This window comes from Triticum aestivum, chromosome 7A, assembly GCF_018294505.1.
Source record: "Triticum aestivum cultivar Chinese Spring chromosome 7A, IWGSC CS RefSeq v2.1, whole genome shotgun sequence".
Classification (NCBI taxonomy): domain Eukaryota; kingdom Viridiplantae; phylum Streptophyta; class Magnoliopsida; order Poales; family Poaceae; genus Triticum; species Triticum aestivum.
Window position 1 is genome coordinate 660,086,085 of NC_057812.1, and position 24,301 is coordinate 660,110,385.

The following is a 24,301-nucleotide window of genomic DNA, read 5'->3' on the forward strand; positions in this document are numbered from 1 at the left end:
CTCCTCGGCTGAGACATAGTTGACATGGCCACGTGCAGTGGTGACCGGCTTGGCATAGAATGTCTTTCCCGCTGGCTTACCACGGCCAACGGACTTTCCAGATTGATTGGGGTTGTTGTTCTGGGGACACTCTCGGCTATAGTGACCCGGCTCTCCACACTTGAAACACGTCACCACATTGGGACGTGGAGCAGCATTAGCAGCGGGGCCACCATAGGGCTTGGGCGGTGCAAACTGCTGGTTGGGACGAGGCGCCTCAAAGGATGGCCTCGGAATGAACCTGGGTGGCAGTGCCGTGCTTGGAATCCACACCCGGCGCTTCTGAGCTCCAGAGCCGGATGAAGAGCCAAAATCACGTGGGTGCTTGCATGAAGCGTCATAGTCAGACTGACCTGACTCGACACTAATGGCTTTATTGACCAACTTCTGAAAGGAAGTGCACTCGTGCAGACGAAGATCGCGGCGAAGCTCAGGGCTAAGTCCCTTGCAGAACCTTGCCTGCTTCTTAGCGTCAGTAGATACTTCTTCAGGAGCATATCATGCCAGATTCCCAAATTCACGACTATATGCATCCACAGTCAGTCTTCCTTGGGTGAAGTTGTAGAAATCCTCCCTCTTGCGATCCATGAGACCTTCCGGAATGTGATGCTCAGGGAAAGCCTCACTGAATTCAGCCCAAGTAGTGATTTGGACAACCGGGCGCATAGCTTCAAAGTTTTCCCACCAAAGGCTAGCAGGGCCTTCGAGGTGATAGGCAACATAGGTAACCTTGTCGGCTTCGGCTACATTGGCAGAACGTAGCTTGTGGGTGATGCTGCGAAGCCAGTCATCCGCGTCGAGGGGCTCGATGGAATGGTTAAACTTTGGTGGGTACAACTTGATGAAGTCGATGATTGACACCAAGTCATTTCGCTGATGGCGTGCAGTGTTCTGCTCAATCCGCTCTAGCAGACGATTAGTCTCACGCTTGTTTCTTTCCGCCTCCAGCATCACTTCGGCCAGAGAAGGCGGGTGAGGCAGATTTTCACCCCTAGCTGCACTGGCTTCCCCCTGCTCTGGGGCAGCAGGGTTGCTGCGGGTGTTGACCATCCTAGGAGAAAACAAGACAACGGTTAAGATAAGGATGGCACAACTTAGCAAGGATGCGCAGAATGTAATGGATAACATGGAATGCTAAGATGTTCATTGCACGACATGGTAATATAGAAACTGGCATATATATACCATTGGTCATACACACCGTACGTAGTTTAGTACAAGCCCAGGCTAGAGTACAACTACGATGGAAGACATTACATCTCATCGGAGGCATTCCAAGCTCCTATACATTATTTTCCTACACCTCCGGAGCGTGATACACACCAAGTCGTATCCCACGGTCATGCAGGACTGTGGAGAATACAACTACTACAATACTAGTGGAACTACTACTAGCTCAGACGGCTCCGTAGTAATCCTCATAGAAGTCGCCACCAACACCTGGAAGTGGAACATGTTCATCTGGGAATAGACGGTCCCGCGGAGCTTGCGGACCAAAGGGACTCGGATGTGGCCTTGGTCCCACAGGTGGTGGCAGGCGGGGACCACGAGGTGGGGTGATGCCTCCCACATCGCGCCACTCCATACAATCCAGCAATCCAGGCCGTACAGGGTACAGATCCCTCAGATCCATGTATCCTGCTTGTACCGCCTGTGCAAACCGAGTCAATGTGGCCCAATGATCAACACGAGAGTTAAAAAGCTCCATATGCAAGGCCCGATTTTCGCGGTCCTTATCCTCGAACATCTCAGCAGTGGTGCGAAGTAGTGACTCCTCATGTGTGGGGTCAGCATAGATAGCCTGGAGATACCCTTGCGCTCCCGGAAGTGAAGCTGGCATGTAACGGAAGTCGGTGTTCCGAAGCAGGCCAGTCCGGACTCGCATGATGGTCATCATGGAATAGGCAGCATCCTGCACAGCCATCTCAATAGTAACCCTGAGTCCATAGGAACAGTGAAGGGGCTCAGTGGATCCAGGATAAGAGGGATATATCCTGACGGTATAGAGGTACTGGCTCTGGTTGAAGTCTCTGAACTGCTCTTCGACAGTGTATTCAGGATACCAACGGTAACCCGTCTCGATCATTACCCGGACTAACATAGCAGTATGACCGGGCACATCGAGACACCGGGTCAGGCGAACCACTTGGTTTTGAGCACGAGTGGCCATCTGAAAGCACAACCACAAGGCAAAGGCATTAGAACTTCTAGGGAAAATTGGATAGCATAACAGCTGTAAATGCTCAGAAAAGGATTTGAGACATCCACAACAGTTTGCAATACCACTCAACATCATATCAAGGTTCTGATTCAACTGACAACATACTAAAAGTAGTAGAAACTGTACTGAGGCTTGTAACAACAATCCTATAAGCTACTATGGATTAGTAACACATGAACCTGATAGAAGGAGAGAGCCTAGTCCTTAACCCACGTTGAATAAGAAGAGAATGACTCAGATCAGAGGGCATAAGGTAAAGGAGTAAAAGAGCCTTATGTTCCCTCCCACAATCAATTCCCCTACATATAACTAAAGCATTTCTAGACTCGACATCGACCAGTTTGGCTCAACGAAACCTACAAGCAGTCCGACTCTGATGCCAACGCTGTCAGGACCCCGATTCCAAGTCACATCGATCTAGCTGGTAACACCTCATATCACATTGCGGCCTCACGCATGGTATCCCCACGGGTGTCGCCTTACCATGGCCCGGGACCGTTTGCGCCTTTTGGCTCAAGTATATGATAGTGTCGCTAGCATCCATATGACAGAGAACCCGGGCCGACATGGCTAGTCGTGAACCCAAAGCGGCGCAGACCTATGGAGACAGGCATACATGAATCACATCGAGCATGTCGGTCATCAGCGAGTGAATCCGGGCTATAGCACTGGGCTAAAAGGACTCCGGGGAACCCGGGCTGTAGCAGTCTAGGCAGGACTCCGGATGTCACCGCGTGACATTTCCCCAAAGGGACAGACATAGGAACCAAGTGAAACACATGCCAGTCAGTCAAGTGTCCTGAGCAGTAGTGCTGGGCTAGCAGGACTCCAGTGAACCGGGCGGTAGCGGACTACTATGGCTCGAGGAACACTAGACTACATTTCCCCATAAGAAAGGCTGCCAAGGATAAACAGCTAGATTGTCGGATCCCACTCATACCAAGCATTTCAATCATACACACAATATGCCCGATATGAGTACATACAACATGGCATCACAACAAAACTCTACAACTCAAGTACTTTATTTAAAAGCTCCAGAGAGCCATAAATAACATGTTCATACAGGTAGGGGTCACATGACCCGACACTCAAGTCATACAAGCACACAAGCACATGCGGAAGCAAATAGTCTGAGTACAGACACTAGAAAGCAAGAAGGCTTCTCGAAGCCTGTCTATCTACATAGGGCCCTCCATGGCCAGGATCACCACCTGGGTGGCTAGTCACTCGTTGACATCAAGGTCTACATAAAACCCATCGGAGGGGGCGGTGTTGTCAGCTGAAAACAGTAATTATGCAAACATGAGTAGAAAGGTACTCAGCAAGTCTTACATCAGATCCTACTATACATGCTCATTCTCAAGAAGGTGGTGGGGTTATTGCAGCAAGCCAGCTTTGACTCTTGGCTAAACTATCCTATGGAACTCCACTAGTAAAAATAGTTTTCGCACACGAGTCCACTACTCACCAACACAATACTCCACCGGGGATCCTCCCTCGACATCCTACGAGAGGGCCATCCTCGGTACTCACACTTATCTTGAGTCTTTTAGTAGTATCCATTAACTTGTCCATGAACTATATAGGCAACCAAGTAGTCCTTTACCGCGGACGCGGCTATTCGAATAGTTTTTTTTATATCCTGCAGGGGTGTACTTCTTCATACACACTTTCACCACTTACCGCCGTTTACACGACATGTACTCGGCAACCTTCAAGCAGAAGCCCAACGCGGGTGTCGGCCACGGCCTACCTAAACACTCAAGTCTCTAGTCCAGGTGTATCGCCTATCTAGGTTCCATCCGCAGGGAGTCCGGCCGAGGTTTCCACATACGGCCCCGGACGATGTGAACAGGGTTCCCGAGACACCAAATGGGTGACTCGGTACACCGTGCCACGGTGTATCTACCGCAACATAGCCCACCCCTAGGGTCAGCGCTACGCACGGCCGCCAAGACATAACCTACAAACAGCAGAAACTATTTGCAACTCCTGGACAGAGTACTAGGGTGATTAAGAAGCCGAGAGGGTCCATTGGTTTTGGGCCCAATGTATGGTAGTAACTGCATCTTAAATCACACATACAGATCTCAGTTCTTATGGAAGGCCTCAATGAAACAACCCACCATGTACTCCTACATGGCCTCTCATCGATACCTTTACTAAAACATGTTCAACACATCTCCCACATTATCGATATAATCATTTCACTCTAGCGCATTACCCAGATGGACCAGACCTGACACAACTCTAAGCATAGCAGGCATAGCAAGGTAGGAAACACATACATGGCTCAATCAACTCCTACACATGCTAGTGGGTTTCATCTAGTTACTGTGGCAATGACAGGTCATGCAGAGGATAAGGGTTCAACTACCGTAGCACACAGCAGTTTGAAACATGTTGTCTTAATGCAGTAAACAAGAGCAGAAGCGAGAACATGGGTTTGTATCAGAATGATTAATGGTTGCTTGCGTGATGTAGTGGTAGTAGGGTACTGCCCTTCAGACCGATACTCGGGGTTATCCTCGGAGGCAGAACCTACCACGAAAGGCACATCGAACATAATCAACAAATGACAATATGCAACAATATGATGCATGCTATGACATGGCAAGATGAAAGTGTCTTGGCCTAATGCAAACTAAAACAGAAGGGGATGAACTCATTTGAATCAAAGATTCAAATGTTAGCTCATTTAACATGGCCTTATTAGTGCATTATCTTATTCTTCTTAAACAGCAAGGTTCACTTGTTTTTTCATGCATGAAACCATTACAGATGGATAGATTGAATTTTTCTGATCATTTTTCATATATAACTTGTTTGATTTAGAGCTATGGTTGATTTTCTATGATTTTTAGAAGTTTTGGCTATTTTCTGGAATTTCCTATATAAAAGTAATTCCAGTAATTGAACTAATGCGTCAGCATGACATAGGTGTGACGTCAGCGGGTCAACTGGGTTGGCCAGGTCAAACCTGACTGGTGGGCCCTGTCTGTCAGTGTCTCAACTGATTAACAGAATTATGTTAGTGCTAATTAGCTGTCAGTGGGGCCTGGGCCCACATGTCAGTGACTAAACTAATTAAATTTAGTTAAAACTAATCCTAAACTAATTAGCAGGCCGGCCCCACCTGTCATAGACTCAGGAGGGGAGTCAACCTGGGCCCACACGGGGTTAAACAGAGTCAAACTCGCCGGTGTCTAGCCGCCGGCGAGGCCAGACGCGGCGGAGGGCTCGGGTTTTGCACTCCGGCGACCAAAAGGACGGCGGAGACCATCTACGTGTTGCGGGGAGTGAGCCGTGTCGGGTGGTGGCAGTAACCGGAGCTGGGGTGGCCGGAAACGTCGTCGGCGTCGACCTTGGCGGCGGCCGGAGCTCGGGTGAGCTTTAACTAGTCGTTAGCAGGCACGGCGAGGGGCGTGCGGGGGTGCTACGGGCTCCTGCGAGCGCGTGGAAGATGAAGGCATGCTCGGTTGCGTCCCAATGTGGCTGTGGCCACGACGGCGACGTGCGGTGGCGGCGGCGAGCTTCGGCTTCGATGGCCGGGGTGGTTAGAGGACGCGGACGAGCGCGGGGAGAGGGGGAAACGGTGGCGGAGCTCACAGCGGTTGCAGGGAAGCGAACGGCGAGCTCGGGGAAGGGCTGGAGCGAGCGAGGCGGCGAGGGGGATCTCTGGCGACCGAGGTTGAAGATGAGCTCGGTGCAGCATCTCTGGGGCGAGCGAGCGCTCGGGGATGGGTCGAGGCGAAGCAGTGGATGATGGCAGAGCTTCTTGGCACGGCGAGACAACGAATGGACGGCGGAGGCTGCGGTGGAGCTTGTCGGCTGCGCTCGGCAGGGAGATGGGGAGAGAGCCAGAGAGGGGGAGAAGCCATGGGGAGAGTGGGGAGAAAGAGAGGGGGACGTGGGGGTCGGCGTGGCACTCGTAGACGCCTCCAGGGCGTCGGCGGAAGCAGGAGGTGGCCGGCGTGTGGCCGCGGGCGCCGGCCACGCGCTTCTCGTCCTCCTAGCGAGAGGAGGAGGACGACTGGCAAGAGCTAGTAGACTGGGCCAAGCCGGGTGGGCTGGTGAGCTGTGCCAGGTAAGTCCCTGTTCTTTCTCTCCTTTCTTGTTTTTCTATTTATTCTATTATTTTTGTAACTTCAGGGCTTTAATAAAAATGCCAGGGCATTACCATAAATCATAAAATTAATAATGGCTACTGCTTAGAATATATCCAACAACAAACATTTTAGTTTATGATTATTTGAGCATTTATTCTATTATTTTAGTATATCCTACGGGCCTGTCCCGTCACGCGCGTAGGCTGGCAGACTGGCTCGGCCGCGTGTTATCACGTGACAGGCCCGGAACGGGTGGCGGCCTGGAGGCTTAGCCAGCACGCTACATGGATCCCGCCGCGAAGTTCGAAATATTGTGCGAGTCAGAGTTGGGCGAGTCCGACTCCTTCTAGCCGGCCCGGCGGAAGTCAAGCAAGATCCATGTCTCAGGCACCCAGAAAGAGAAACTGCTGAGGCTCTTCGGCCGATCATCCGCGACGCCTCATCAGCTTCGGGGACTACTGTCGGAGTAATGGGCCACGGGTAGGCTAACCCGAGTCCCAGAACCTTTCAAGACATTGGGGCAGGCTGCGCCCCTCAAGACCCCAGGACAAAGAGCCGCCTTCTGAGGAGTCGGCGGCAAGGCCACCGACTAGCCACTCGCGGCCGAGTCCCAGGGACGACTTCAGGACAAACCGACTCCTGACTGACGACTTCCCAAGAAGCCGGCCTTGGGGAGTCAGCCCGCGACTCCAGCAAAGCCCCATGTCCTCATCAAGAGGGACAGGACAGGGGAGTGCCTACAGTGAAGACTGCTCCCACCCCTTTCAAAAGGCAAGCATGGTCACAGTACACCGTACCCGCGGAGATCTCCGTGCGGCGTGGCACTGTTGCCATGCTGGCCCTAACATCAGCACCGGTGGACCGAATCCTGCGCCCATGACAGCTTGTCTGTACGACCTTTGGGCGGCGGGTCCCACCGGCTAGCGGGATCCCAAAAGACGGCAAGTGCGCCACAAGTCGGACCCGTCGGGAGTAGTCTCCCGAGAGTCGGCCGGCTCCTCCCCCAGGGCCCACGCGCCATTAACCAGATGTGACGGAGAGTGACAATAGTGATCGCCCGCCAGGCGGCGAGGCTGTTGCCACGACTCCATGACGAAGTCCGCGTCATTAGAAGCATAGCTACAGTAATCAGTAGCCGGCAAGACCCACCCGCGGTGGACGCGGCCTGTCGGCTCCCTACCGGGCCAGTCGGCGGGGCCCACCAGTCGGCAGGCCCCAGGAGTCGGCGGATAAAACGGCGGCCGGAGATACTGACGCTTGGGCCCATGTCTAGCTGGATTACCATTGTACCCCTGGGGGGTAGGCCTATATAAATCCCCCAGGGCACCCATGCAAAGGGTTGGAATCCATTAGGACTAGACCAGATCATATAGGAAGGAAAGAGCTAGCCTTGCCTTCTCCTACCTCTAGGAAACAGCTCAAGGAGCAATCGTGTAAACACTTTGCCATAGTGATCATGCGGAGACCCTGCAGTGCAGCAGTAGGGGTATTATATCCCCGGAGAGCCCTAAAGCTGGGTAAGATTCACCGGCGAGCATGTCTTCGCCTCATCCCGTTTCCAGGCACCAGCGATGTTCTACTCGCCCCCACCATGATAAGCCATCCTTTGGCATATGTCGCACCCAACCCCCGATAGAGGGCCTGCAGTTCATCTTCAACCTGCACCCCCCTGAGCTGCCAGCCACCACCGACTGAACCGCCGGCCCCAGCGCCGCCTCGCCACCCCGAAACAACTCGCCACCGCCGCCCCGGCCAGCCCTCTAGGACCCCCGCCCCCACCCTGAACCCTAAGATAGATAGTGGGGTACCTCTCCGGTGAGCCCCCGTCCCTGCTGCGGGTGGTTCTTCCTTAACTCCGGCGAGCCCCCCAACCCCTGAAAATCAACTGACCCAAAAGTTGATTCAGTCGACTGAAGTGTGGCTTAATCGGAGCAGAGTAGCAGCACGAGTGAGGGGGAGAGCAGCAGCAGCTAGGCGAGAGAGCGATCGAGCGAGAGCCGGAGCAGCAGCAGCAGCAGCGCGAGCGAGCGAGCGAGCCAGAGCCGGAGCAACAATAGCAGATCTGGCTGGTATGGACGCCGCGGCCGAAGGGGCCTCGCACTTGGGGAGAACCGCCGTGGAGATGTCGCCTGCGGCACTGGCTTCAAGGTAGCCGCTCCATGGGGGTGCGGGATGGAGCACTGTCGGCGCCGGGAGGTCGAGTTAAGGAGAAGGTGCGATGCGATGAGTGTACAACCTCTTTGGTGGCGTCGAGTAGGCCTCAGCTTCGTCCGAGGAGTCGGTGAGGATGTTGCGGTTCCGGTGGAGCAGGTTAAGGAGGCGCTGTGGGGATGGAGCGGCCGCGATAGATGAGGCGATCGTCGGAGCAACTCCTTGGAGGTGGAGGACGGGGCGGCTGAACCGGCGGGACAGCGAGATGGACGACGGATCCTCATCCGTGGAGGTGGACGAGGGACTTCGAGCTGTTGCAGTGGACGACGTCGTCGGAGAAGAGGCTCCGGCTGGGCAGCGGTGACGTGGCAGACGGAGGAGGGTGGGGTTTCGCGGCTGGAGCGGAGAGTTTATGGTGGCCTGGGATTTCGAATGGCGAAAAGGGGGCGATGGGAGGGGGTGAAGCATGACTTAGGGACGCGCTTGTCCAAAATGTAGGGTGTGTTACAAAAGTACCGCCCACCGATTTGAACTAGCGGCCCTTTCGGCTCAGGGTTAGAAGGGGGATTTCGCGTGTCGGGATTTGGCAGCTGGAGGGAGTTTTCGCGCGCGTTGTAATTTCGGGATAGCAAGGCGCGGGTTGTGAAGGCGCCAGTTTTTGGAGCACGATATCTGAATTTTCGGGATATAACAAGACGCGGGTTGAATTTTAGGGACAAGCCTAACGTGTAGTAATATTGTACTTGTATGTACCAAATCAATTCGCACTTCCCTCAACCAAAAAGAAAACAAAAAAAATAAAACTATTCACACCACACAAAGAGAGAGTCTTGCCCCGTTTTACTATACAAATGCTATTCAAAGATACTCCCTCCTTCCATCTATATAGGGCCTAATGCATTTTTTGATGCTAACTTTGACCAAATATTAGAGCAATGATATATGACATGCAACTTACACAAAGCACACCATTAAATTTGTCTGTGAAAGGTTCTTTCAATGATATAATTTTCACATTGTGCATGTCATGTACTATTAATCTTGTCAATAGTCAAAGGCGGTCTTAAAAATCTCATTACGCCCTATATAGATGGATGGAGGGAGTATGATTCCATGTTATGTCTGATTAAATTTTTTCGCTTGCTGTATAATGCATGTAACCTACTCATACCAACATTTGAGTGCATTCCAAATGTCTATACTACTGCTACAATTCGAACTAAATTTGAATTCGTTTCTCTATTTCAATAAGAATATACAATCATGATTGTTGCCAACTTCAACCATCATAGTTTCCTTGCTATCCGCCAGATATAAATCGGATGGCCTATAATGCAGGATGGCAGGCACACCATCATCAACAGCTCCATCTTATTATAAGAGTAGAGATAAAATATATTAAATGTAGTATAACATGTTCATAACCACACCATGTGTATCACCGTTATATATATTCACACATGCGTCGGTTTGAAACACTATGATAAATTCTTCAAATATCCGAATTTGCTTTTTATAATGAAGTATATATGATCTCTATTCATATTTTACACCCACAAAACCCTCTTATCTTTGTAGCTAGCGCTAACTTTCTCTTGTGCATGCACACGCTCGCATCCCTCTCACCCTCCCTCTGCCTTCTCTAGCTCCATCGTGCAAGTTCGTTTTTTCACTTTAGATCGTTCACCCATGGTGTGTGTAGGCCCCCCAGCTCCTTCTTTACGGCACACATCCATCAATATGCCTCTCTAGCCAGGTGTGCCTAGCACAAACACAAGCTTCCTCTCTTCTCTTATCACCGCCCATACCTCACTCCCACCACTCTTTTCATCGTTCTCCTACTTGCACACTCCTCCCCCCCTCGATATAGTATGCCTCTCGTACCACCTCCTACATGCATCCCTCTCTCTCTATCCTTCTCCTCGTGCCTCATTTGCTTCTAACACACACATGCATGTATACCGATCGATCTCCCAACATATACCTAGATCGACTTTAACTACCCCCCCATCGATCGACGTACCTCACAAGTTATGTCTCTCCTTTATCTAACAAAGGGCGATTGATCTTCCTATGTAGTTACGTCTGCTTACCACAGCCACATTGTCCCCCCTCATCATTCGTGCATGCCTCCTGACCCGTCTCTCACACGCACGTGCACAGACAACAAGCAGCCATCTCCTCTCTTATTGATATTGCGGGCGTGCCCTCCGTTTGTCTAGCAAGCCTATCCCACCATTTGTTAGAAGCAACTCCACTACCACCCCTCCAACACTCTAGCTCTGTCTCTCTCCCAACCTTATTCCTCTCCTGTACATATGCATGGATGCCGATCGATCTCCCTTAATACATGAGGTAGATCAATCTCCTTAATACATGAGGTAGGCCTCTCTCCTCCTCCACACATATACCAGCCATTGTACCTCTATAGTTAATTGGGCCTCCCTCTTCCCCCACCACACACCGATAGTCGAGCGCTGCAGGTAGGTATCCATGCCACAGAGACAAACTGCACATGTCCCATCTCACGTTCAAGTAGGCCAGCCACTCTATATCTTTGATGTGGGCACACAAAAATTCGATGGCACTCTTTATCGATCACGCGCGCGCACACACACACACATCATCCCTCTCTTCGATTCTATGGACACCTCAAGATGCATTTGTATGAGTAGTTTATCTTGTGAGAGAAAAGGTTGAACAAGGGAAGGCCTTATTTGCGAACGTGGAGAGACGTGTGGGTATATTTTTGCAAAATTGCCATAGTTTCTTTCCTATCCGTTAGATATAAATTCGATGGCCTATATTGCAGGATGACACGCACACCATCATCACCAACTTTGTTTTCTACTCCCTCCGTCCGAAAATACTTATCATCAAAATGGATAAAAAGAGTTGTATCTAAAACTAAAATACGTCTAGATACATTTCCTTTTATCCATTTTGATGACAAGCATTTCCAGATGGAGGGAGTATTTGTCTTTTTAGAGATTTCAACAAGTGACTATGACCGGACCTTACCAACATACTCAAAAAAGTAGTCCATAATTTTGATTTTACCCTCTTTTCTTGGCGGTGCAGTGCCATCTGGATACCTCATAAATAAATAAAGTACTACATGATACTAATATATGATACATGGCGCAGGAGTACTAAGTATTATTAATACAGTTTTGCTAGAACTCATCTAGATGAGATATAATTTGGTCTCATTCATCTTTTATAGCCATTGGATGTGATGCTATATAAGATGCATGTGTGCTGACGTGGGTTGTATTTGTTCTTGTGCAACGAACTGACCAGTGCATGTCATGTTTGATAGTCTCAAGTCATTAAAAGCATACAAGCCCCACATCTCTTCTTGGTTGATTCCTCTATTTATGTCAAAAAATAAGAAACAACGTGAGAGTTAATGCACCACGCCTATGTGTTTACTATTTGGTTTTTGTAAGATGACTTAATACTCACGTAGACGGAGGGAGTATTTGATTTGACAGCGGGCGGCGCAGTTCCCGATACGGCTTTAATGTAGACAAGGGAGGGAGTAGCGGTTCCCGATATGTTGAACGGCCAATGCATCCTCCTTCAATTAATGCATGAGGGAAGTAATGGGAGGAGGTCCGGGAAAAGAGGCTGCATGATGTGAATGCAACGCAGTTTGCCCTCATATAAAGGCGCCCCTCCATTCCAATGCATCTACCACATCATACGCACCTAAGCATTTGCCTAAGCACCTACACTAAGCGCAGAAGAGCTCACTCCAGACCCATGGGGGCGATGCGCGTGAGTGGCCAGCGGCCGCGCCAGATGGTCCACGACGTCGGCCTGCGGCATGGCGCCGAGCATCGTCTCCAGACGGTGTTGGAGACCGGCTGGTGGATGGCCGCCGTCGATGCCAACTACGACTCTCAGTTGGACCAAATGATCGTTGCCACCAGCAACAAGTTCACCGTCCTCAAGAAGCTCGCGGACGACATCGTCGTACTCCTCCAGCCCACGCGCCCGGGCTCCTCATTGCGTGCCACCCTAATCGGCCTCCATGGCCGGAACCTCTTTCAAGCACTGGTGGCCCTGCGACTGCCCGCCGACGCCACGAAGAATGTCCACCTGGAGGTCACGCTCGCCGGGAGGCACCTCATCCTGCAAGAATTCATCGACCTACACATCCACGTGTACGAGGAAATCGTGTACATAGGTATCTACAAGGCCAATGAGGACGCTACGACGTTGGCCTTCCTCAACCGGCTGGAAGCCTTGGATGCCTTTGCTGAGAAGCACCTCGACCTCGCCACAAAAGTTGCCGCTTCTTAGCCGCCGGTCGGTGGCCCGACGCACTAAGTTGAGGAGGAGGAGGTCGTACGTTCGTGGATCCATCTTTCTTCTTGCCTTCTGTAACCACCACTACGATCGCATCATCGTGGCCTTAATTCTTGTTGTGCTATTGCATTCTCGTTCCAGTCAATACCGACATGTGCGATCCCTTTGCTTAATTATATGCATCACTGTAACTTGTACTCCATCCGTCAATAAGTTGTGCTTACCTTTTCCATCAACTTTGTGCAATGCGCGGGCATCTTGCTAGAAACACTAGAATATGTCTATATGATCCATATGTGATAGTCCATTTGAAATATCAAAAAAGACAAATATTTAGGTACGGAGGGAGTAATATATTAGGAGTATATCAAAACAATAGTGATTTCTTTCAAGTTTGTGAACAAATACTACTATTCTACTACTTTGGATCCGTCGCAACGCATGGGCACATTGCTGGTAAAAGGAAAAGGCCTGCCGCGTTCATGTCGCACCCCCACACGCCCGGGAATCGGGAGTACAACATGGCCCGTCTGGCACGACACATAGCTTAGGGAAGGCGTGTTGCCTAGAATTTTCACTTTCATGTGGGACTGTTGTTGAGCAAACCGACACCCCGCCCGCCGCCGGGTTGGAAAACAGAAATGAGGGGAAGATCTAGTTGTAGCACGGAAGCCAAGAAATTTGGTGTCAGACGGGGCTCGTTGATAGAGTAGGAGCATTCCATACTAGTACTACTCCTACTAGTACCAAGTTCCTAATACTATATTACTAGTACTACAACTATACAACTAGTAGGTACATGCACGACACAGATCGTAGGAACAAAAAACAGGAAGAACTTGTTTTGGGTGATTTATCTTTTTTCAATGAACGTAGTATGAATAATATAATGTGGGGGGCACCCATGAAGCTTATGTGGCTTGGTTGCATGGCTACGGAAGGTTAGAGAAAAATAAATAGATAATGTGTTTAGAGTGCACTCCACTAAATAGATATACTTTGGACCCATTGCAACGGACCGGCACATGTATATCTATACCCCCTATATAGTGTGTGAAAAAACTTTGGAAGTTGGTCGTTGGATGAAGCCAATCCGACGGTACAAAGATGGCAAATCCGAGCACTAATGGTCGTTGGATATCATCCACCAGATTCTGCCACATGTATAATCTAGAAGACTCCATGGTTGAACTTAATTCATCACTAACTTTGCCACAACTAAGCTTGGGCAAAGTTATTAGTTCTTCAAAATGAGAGCCACAAGTTGGCAAGCCTAAGGGAATCTTGCCACATTTTTTGTGTGTATGTCATGTGGGGCCTTAGTGTGGCTTGCCTAAGGTGTGGCTTGAACCAAACACTCACCTAAGTTAATCAAACTTGCCTAACCTTACATTCCACCAGATTTTGCCACATGTTAGAATCCAGAAAGCTCCACATGTAGAAGCATAATGCACAAACCACCAGAATCTCATGCATGCAATGCACGTGTACCTTACTAGTACTAGTTGGTACTCCCTCCGTCCGTGTTTATTAGGCCTCTCGGCATCACAAGTATGTCCCCTTTTATAAGGCCCCGCGTTGGAAAGGTGCATGCATGCAACCATTTCATTGGTTGTATTGAAAGCTATTGTTGTTGGTGCCATGGCTGAAAAGTTAATATACTTCATGTGTGCTTTTTCATTGGCTGCATGCATGTGAGAGAGTGCATTGGGAGTGGAATGGAAGAATTAATGTGAGCAAATTACTATGTGTCTTGGTCTAAGAGAAGTTGTCTTTAGGCCTAATAAACCCGGACGGAGGGAGTAGTAGTAAGAAACAAATTCCAGTTTTGGCACGAGCTCGTACCGCGGGAGCACCAAAAGGCCTGCCACAGGAGTTACATTTCCCTCTCGGGGCCCACGGGACCAAACTTCAGTGGCTTAGTGCCCGGCCTATGAGTCAATGACATGCGGACCTTAAATGCGGCTGGCCCACATGTCATTCTCATGGTGGTGGTGTGGTTCGCGACTCACTCGTTCGAGATGAACCGGCCGGTGGTGGTGTGGTCGTGGTGAGGGTGCCACAACTGGGCGTCGGGGCGTTACGAGGCGTAGATCGCCACGCCGGCGGGTACTACCTGTAGTACATAAGTACTCCAGCTGAGGATTGATGCCCGGGACGAAATGTGTCACAGCTGCTGGATGAAAATTTGATGGTGCGGGAGTACGGATCGGAGCACAACAGCGGAGCAGGCAACCCGCGTCCAATTAGGTGTGTCTGTGGTAGAAAGTTGATGGTCGCCGCAGTTCAGCTGGCCCGCATGTCATGCACACAAAGGCAGAGGAGCGGTGGGGCCGAGAGGGATGAGGGGCACGTCGGGGGGATGAGGATCCCCTGACGCGAACAATCCTACCATTCTGTCACTGACATGTGGGACCCATAAGCGTGGGTCCCACCTGTCAGCGAAGGAAAGGCAGGGCAAGGCAGTGATAGGATTAGATGGCTAGTCTAACTGAAGTAGTAGATGATTATTTAAAGAGGTTTGGAGAATTAGGATTAGATGGCTAGTCTAACTGAAGTAGTAGATGATTATTTAAAGAGGTTAAAACAATGTGAACACAGTGGGGTTTGGATGCAAATGAAGACGAAGGGGAGGTGAAGAAGCCAAGGAGAATCGGTTCCTGATGGAGAAGTAAATGGGAGAAGTGGCGTGCAGGAACTTGATTAGATGGCTAGGTAGACTAAACGAAAAGGCTATGCGGGTAGACTGATGAGTCGTACTTGTTCGTGCACATGCCCATCCTTCCTGATAGGTGGGACCTATGCAAACAGATAAAAAAAATGTGTCGTAGTTTTTTTTTTGAGCGCGTGAGTGGGAGACACAACATTCTCTGGTTAAGGAATACTCCCTCCGTTTAGGTGAGTATAAGTCACCTTATGAAAATCAGGTTTTCCCAAAACCTTTAGGCGTGGAGCATTAACTTCGAGCTCGATCCCCTCCCAGCCTCGTTAGCCAGCGTTCTCTTCCTCTGCTGCCGCGTTCTACCTTTCCATTTTTCCTCTTCTCAAGTGTGGAATGATCTGCATGCCGTCCTTGATGCACCAGAACGACCACTGCATGCATCGCGGCAGGGTGTTGATTGGGCATGCACGAGAATTTGGTTCTGCTCGCAATATGGATGATACCTAAACGATGAAGTGAACAACCATGCTAGCACGGGAGACCTATTTCCGCTATACGATACTAGAGTACTCATGTTCCTACTACTACTACTACTACTACTACTACTACTACTACTACTACTACTACTACTACTACTAGTAGTAGTAGTAGTAGTAGTAGTAGTAGTAGTAGTAGTAGTAGTAGTAGTAGTACAACTGTGGTACACTTGATGGTCAAAATACTATTCATCCGGTCCTCAAAATGAAGTGACAACACCCTGCGCCTGACACTAGTCTAGGCGGCGTGTTCGGGTTACCAAAGTCAGCCTCACCCTGTGCACTGTGCAGTCTGTCACCGTCGTTGTACAGCACATTGGCGCCTCGCCTCGTCTCCCTCTCCGCTCCCATAGCACCACTCCATCTCCATCTCCTTCTCCGTCTCCGTCTCCATCTCACTGTGCCCCCGTGTACCATCGCCTCACTCGCCTCCCCCAGTACCACTATTCCCCCGCTAGCCGCTCCAGCACCGACATCCTTCTCCTCCGTAAATCAAGCCCCCTTCCAAACTCCACCATGGCCGAACACGAACCGCGCAGCATCCATATGAGCCACGATTGGAGCAATCTCCCCAGTGACATCCTCAACCTCTGTTGTTTGTGTATGGATATGTTGAGCGCCCTGCGGCTGGCTGCATGCTCGAGGGACATGCACACGACTATCGTCGAAGCGAGGCCTAAGCTTTTCAAGACACCCTGCTTGCTGCTATCTGGTCTTGTGAGATTGTCTCACCATGATACGGAGGCGTGCATGATGCCCCTCGACTTCAATCCGATCTCCATTAGCCGAAACTTCTTTGCAGGTATGTAGTGGGTCGCCGTACATCATTTCCCTCGACATCGATCCGATTACCATTGCCCGGAATTTCTTGGCAGGTATGTATTGGGTCGGCATGAACTCCCACTGGATGGCTGCCTTCAGAGAAGACGGTAAAAAGTTGGTGCTCGTGAACTTCCAGACCTCCCATGAGATTATCCTTCCTCCGTTGGATTATATAGAGTATTACCATCGCGGTCCAAGTCATCTAGATTACTACGTCAGCTGGATGGACCTTGTTTTGCAGAAGATTGTAGAAAGATGCACCACACTGTTGTTTTCATCTAACCATATATTAGGGAAGTAAATGTGCATATGGAGAACTCTATATTTGGAAGTAGTGAAATCCTGCAATGCTTACCATGTGTACATACCTATTTTCGTCCTTCAGCAATCAATGGCTAGAATAATATCCTCACAAAATTTTTGCCCATAGAACATGAGTATATAAAAATGCATGGTCTATTAGTTACCTTGAAGAATTTGTTTGTGAGGACAGAACATGATTACATAACATGCATGACATGGTAGTTTCCTGTGAAGAATCGATTGCGAGATAACATGAGTATAACCATGCATGGCACTTCTATATTTTCGAACCCAGTATACATTTCCCTGTATTTTCCTCCCAGTTCCAACAGGGACCATTGTTCGAGAACTCGGTAACTGGTAATTTCTCGATCGACTACTGATTAGCGATTAATCGGTTAATCGGTCATTTAACTGAATTAATCGGTAGATCATTAATCAGCTGCACATGAGAATATATTGGCAACATGTAACTAGTTTTTCACATATTGTACACCACATAATCCAATGCTCATAGCCACGTATTATACATTTATACTAAAATATAATGTCATAGCTCGTAGGCCTATAAAAAGCATGGACAAGAGGTAGAAATGTTACCTGGATGGTTTGATCATGATGCATCCAAACCAGAAGGAAACAAGCCTACAGAATTGATGATAGATATGCATTTGTATATGCTCTAAACTTGTCATTGTCAAGATAAATGATTAAATGACAGCCATACATGTGATAACAAGAAGCCACACATGAGACATGACAAGATAAATTAAAATGACAGCCACACAACTTGGCAATATGAAGCAACACATAACAAGATAAATAGCAGCCACACATGTGAACATGGAATAATTCACTACAAGGTTCAACACAAATAGCATCATAGGTAATAAGGTTCACTGACCACAAATACTCAAATAGTTCTCACAACTCATAATGGCCTGGATTGCCGCTTCGGTTACCCCCCCTTTTTTATGGATGCCGCTTCAGTTACCTGACCCATCACCAATTAATCGGTTTGACAACCAATTAATCGTCTGACAACCGATTAAATGCTAGTTAATCGGCTTGACCATTTAATGAAATGAGTATGTGCTACTCGCGTTAGTTAGGCACTGAGTAGCGATTAAATGGCCATTTAAATGGTAAATCGGCCGAGTTCTTGAACAGTGACAGGGACATATCAATGCTGTTTCTTGCATTATCCTACTCATACTCTGAACAATGCTGATCTTACATTAACAATGCCTATCCTTTTTGATATGATGAAGTGTCCCTACAGTTACTGCCCTTTGTAATCAGACCACCTTTGCCAAAAACAGGGAAGCACAACTGGTTCCTCGCTCGATCAGACGACGGCAAAGGACTAATGATCATTCGGACACATGAGCCGGAAAAGTTATATTGCAAAAACCCCACTGTATACAAGCACCGTGTAATACGTGAGTATCCGGACAGTGGATGTTACGTCTATGAGCAGGATACCAGCTTGTTGGGGCCTTTAGGATTTTTTAGTTGGAGGCGGGTAAACAGCCTTGGTTCACACTCTCTGTTTCTCGGACTCAATTATCTGATTAACCAGGAGATCACCGTTGGCAAGGACATTGATGGCAGAGAGGCTCTGTTTGCTATGGAAAACTGTGTCTACATGGCGATGCCTAGGAGTTTGGGAGCAAACTCCCCTGATTGTCAATGATACAGCATGCAGCCAAAAGAAGGTGAGAATGACAAAGGCATCCTGATTAACTTTGATCCTTGGATGTCTCAATTATGACAGGCAGTGATGTGGTCCAAGCCTTCAGGTTGATGGGTAATTGGGCTGTTGCATCGAAAGGGTGGAGTACTGGTGTCTCTGGATCACTGGTCGCTGAAGCGGGGCTGCAAATTATGATGGTGTTGGATCATCTCTTCGAATGACTTTGTTGTCTTTGCTGCTGGTTCTGGATGGGTAGTTCTTTCTTTTGTTATGCATATTCCTTGTCATTTGGTCATCCTCGTCTATTTCACTCTTACTATGTAATAGTTGCTTTTGTTTAGAATGCCATTCTCGTCTGGATCACGAGAGTCTGAGCACTGCAGATGGGTGTGTTTTGGTGGTGTAGCAAGACTTCTTATGAACTATCATGTCTTGCTGTTTATGTCAGTAGTAGTCACTAGTCAGTGTTTGAATGTTGTATATATCGTTGTTTCGAACTGTTTATTGTCTCGAACTACTGGTCGGCTAAATGAGGGCATCACCATTCTCCAGTGTTCAGAGTATATCTCCTTTTTTCAAGTTATATAATTTGAGCTCGGTGTCTTTTCGATGATGTACACTTGTTTGGGCCAGTGAGGTGTCATTGAATATGGGCCGAGTAGTAACGCAATGCCAAACAGGTCAATTATGACTCTCGGGCCGGGCTCTCAAAAGATCCTGAAAAAAAGGCTGGGCTCTCCAAAAAAGAAAGAATAAGGACTCTTAGGCCGACATGTGGGCGCCACCGGTGTTTTCGTGTGCTTGCGCGCCGAGAGCATATTGGCGTGTGCTCAAAATTCATGCTACCATTTCATCCCCAGTCTCCCGCCCCTCCCCCACCTCTGGAATCTCGATTCCTACTCCGGTTCCCCCAAATCCCCCTCCTGTACTCCATGTACTCAAGCGCACTATCATGTCGCCGGTCAACGCGGATCTCCGAGCCGGAGATCCTGAGGTCCGTCCTGCCTTCGGTTGCTGCGTGCTGTCGCTCAACAGTGGCATGGTGGCACTTGACGACCAGTTTGCCGGCAAAGTGCTGATGGTAACCATCAACGGCGACCGGCCTCCTATCTCGCTAGACGACCTTGTCAAAGCTCTTGGCATTGCGCACGGCATCCAAATAAGTGACTTGCTCGTCGAAGTCTGTCCGCCACCGGCTGATTTCTTCGTCAGGTTCCAGACAACTTTCGACTGCAGTCATGTGTTCGAATCTTCCCAGCATTTGTTCTGCAATGGCGCGCTGGTGAGCTTTGATCGGTGGCTCCCAGGATGGCGCTCGGTGCCCTCTGAGCTTGAGTTTTTAACAAAGCTTACCTTCCACGGCATGCCTCGACATGCTTGGAATAGCGAGTCCATGAACAAGCTTATCAATGATCTTGGAGGTGAGCTCGTAAGTATGTTTGTTCCTCCAGACAGCTGGGCTCTAATGGTTATGGCATGGATGAAGAAGCCGTTCACCATACCGAAGGAGATTGGTGTTGAGATACTGGTGCAAGAACCAGGGTTGTACTATTGTAGGATCGAAAGTATGTCTAGAGGGGGGTGATTAGACTACTTGACCAAATAAAAACTTAAACTTTTCCCAATTTTAGTTCTTGGCAGATTTTAGCTATTGTAGGACAAGTCAAGCAATCATCACACAATTCAAGCAAGCATGCAAAGAGTATATTGGCAGCGGAAAGTAAAGCATGCAACTTGCAAGAATGTAAAGGGAAGGGTTTGGACAATTCAAACGCATTTGGAGACACGGATGTTTTTCCCGTGGTTCGGATAGGTGGTGCTATCCTACATCCACGTTGATGGAGACTTCAACCCACGAAGGGTAACGGTTGCGCGAGTCCACGGAGGGCTCCACCCACGAAGGGTAACGGTTGCGCGAGTCCACGAAGGGATCCACCCACGAAGGGTCCACGAAGAAGCAACCACCCACAAAGGGTCCACGAAGTAGCAACCTTGTCTATCCCACCATGGCCATCGCCCACGAAGGACTTGCCTCACTAGCGGTAGATCTTCATGAAGTAGGCGATCTCCTTGCCCTTACAAACTCCTTGGTTCAACTCCACAATCTTGTCGGAGGCTCCCAAGTGACACCTAGCCAATCTAGGAGACACCACTCTCCAAGAAGTAACAAATGGTGTGTTGATGATGAACTCCTTGCTCTTGTGCTTCAAATGATAGTCTCCCCAACACTCAACTCTCTCTCATAGGATTTGGATTTTGTGGAAAGAAGATTTGAGTGGAAAGCAACTTGGGGAAGGCTAGAGATCAAGATTCATATGGTAGGAATGGAATATCTTGGTCTCAACACATGAGTAGGTGGTTCTCTCTCAGAACATATGAGTTGGAAGTGTATGTGTTCTGATGGCTCTCTCCACGAATGAAGAGGAGGTGGAGGGGTATATATAGCCTCCACACAACATCCAACCGTTACACAGAGTTTTCCAATCTCGGTGGGACCGAATCAACAAACTCGGTCGGACCGAAAAGGTAAACCTAGTGACCGTTAGAGATTCTCAGTGGGACTGACATGCAACTCGGTAGGACCGATATGGTTAGGGTTTGGGCATAACGTAATCTCGGTGAGACCGATTACACAAACTCGGTGAGACCGATTTTGGTAATTAGCTAACCAGAGAGTTGGTCAGGCAAACTCGGTGGGACCGATTTGCTCTTTCGGTGAGACCGAAAAGTTACAAAAAGTAAACACTGAATTTACATTGCAATCTCGGTGGGACCGATCCGCTCTTTCGGTGAGACCGAAAAGTTACGAAAGGGAAACAGAGAGTTTGCAATCCCATCTTGGTGAGACCGAGATCCCTATCGGTAGAACCTAATTGCTAGGGTTTGGCAGTGGCTTATGACAAGTGAAACTCGATGGCGCCGGATAGAAAGAATCGGTAGGACCGAGTTTGGCTTAGGGTTTAGGTCATATGTGGATATGGGAAAATAGTTGAGGGTTTTGGAGCATATCACTAAGCACATGAAGCAAGAGGCTCATTAAGCAACACCTCATCCCTCCTTGATAGTATTGGCTTTTCCTAAAGACTCAATGTGATCTTGGATCACTAAAATATAAAATGAAGAGTCTTGAGCTTTTGAGCTTGAGCCAATCCTTTGTCCTTAGCATTTTGAGGGTTCCACTTTCACATCCATGCCATGCCAATCATTGAGCTTTCCTGAAATAGTCATCTTGGAATAGCATTAGCTCAATGAGCTATATGTTGTTATGAATTACCAAAACCACCTAGGAATAGTTGCACTTTCAATCTCCCCCTTTTTGGTAATTGATGACAACATATAGATCAAAGCTTCGACAAATGATAATAAGCATGAAATATATCGTCGCTTTGAGAAGTATGTGACAAGTAAGAGCTCCCCCTAAATTTGTGCATATTTAAAATTTGCTTTGGACTGCAAATGCACAAAGAGTTAGAGTCATGGATTACTCTTCCATGTCACATACATCTTGGTGGAGCGCTTAAAATGATAAGAATGAAATACATGCACTCATCACCAAGAATAGTGAATGATCACATAAGATAGATAAGATGATAATATTAAGCAAACATTAAGTGTAGCTTATGATCAAACACATGATCATCAATGTCTCACGAGCAATGACATAGTATCTCACACAAAAGCAAACAAAGTTCGAAAAACCACCAAATAAAACAAGAGAGAAAAAAAGCAACACTCTCTCTCGAAGCCTATGATCTATACATTTTTCTCCCCCTTTGGCAACAAGTTACCAAAAAGTTCCTAGAAAATGCATAGTGCTAGATCGATGCTCAGGCTTGATCTTCTGGTGGTGGTGGAGTCTGGAGCACTCCAAGGACGAAGCCTTCTGTAGACGTGGTTGGAGTTGAGGCTGAAGTAGATGCTGGAGCTGGTGGAACTGAGGCTGTAGCTGGTCCAGAAGTGGTGGCTCTGGTGTCAGCAACTAGCACTGCATGTGATCTTTGAGCTCTTGGCACTCTGGCAAATGCATCAGTTGTAGTCTTGCCTCTCCTCTCCTGCATGTCATCCTGAAGTTGTTCCACTGCAGACTGAATCTCTGTTACTTTGACATCCAAGTCATAGAACTTTTGTTCCATGATCCTCTCTAAGCTCTGCTGATTCTGAGTGAGGGTGGCCAGTCCTTGCTCAATCCTCAGTGTGGATGCAATCAAGTAACCAAGCTGCTCTTGTTTGGTTTTCAAGAAATACTCAGATGCCTCCTCTTGAGTTGGCATCTTGGCAGCTTTCTCCTTCCTTGCCTTCTCCTTCTTTGCTTGTGCTTATGCAGATGATGGTTCATTCTCATTCATGATAACTTGATTATCTTCAAAATCTAGACGGATGGGCAGGTGTTCCTTGTCCAATAAGTATATGTCTGTGCCCATCTTCGAGTTGATTAACTCCTGAATCTGAGGGGCATAACCACAGCTCCTCTTCTGATCAGCTGTTGTCCTCTTAATGGTCTCTACCATGAGGCTCATCACCTTGAACTTCTGTGGCACATCAAAGATATGTAGCAAATTGATCGCATGGCCTCTGATCATCTTGTGATCACCTGACTTGGGTAACAAGGTGTGCCTCAGTATCCAATTGATGGTTGGCAGCCCTGACAGAAGATAATGCACTGAGCCAAACTTGAAAGTATCAAGTGCTTCATTTGGGATCTCCTTGTACATGTTTGACATTGAGTTATGATCCATCTTCTTCTTGGCATAGATATCCAAGTCATCTTCATGCTCTTCAGGGGCATTGATGAGCTGTGCCCACTCAGCAACTGTAGATTGGTACCTCGTACCCTCAGACATCCATACAATTCTGCCATCTGAATAAAAATGTGTTGTGGAGTAGAACTGCATGATGAGTTCCTCGTTCCACTTTGTGAGCTTCTGCCCAACAAAGTCTGCTACTCCACAAGCATTGAAGCTGTCATACACTCCAGGATAGTGCTCTTCATTGTCCTTGATGTACTCCCAATCAACCCATCTCATGTCACAAACTATGGGCTTCTTGTCTAACAAAACTGTCTCATAGAAGTCATGTTGTTCCTTAGTGTGGAACCTGTAGTCAACAGCAGTCCTTCTCCTTGAAGCATACGGATCTGCTTCTCTCCACTTCCTGAGCCCTGAGTCTCTCCTGAGCTTCATGTCCTCAACCACAGGATGAGCATCACTATGGTATGGGATCTTGGGCTTGAGATTTTTGAGCACTTGACCTTCTTCTTCTTCAGCAATGTCAGGCACTGGGGCCTTGTTCTTTTCAGCTGCAGGTATGCTCCTTGTGTTCCTCTTTGGCTTTGGCTTTGGAGCTGGCTTGGCCTTGGAAGCAGTTGACCCTGATCTTATGGCATCACCCATCAGCTTGGGTGCCTTAGGTGCTGGTGCAGCAACCTCTTCTTCTTCTTCTTCT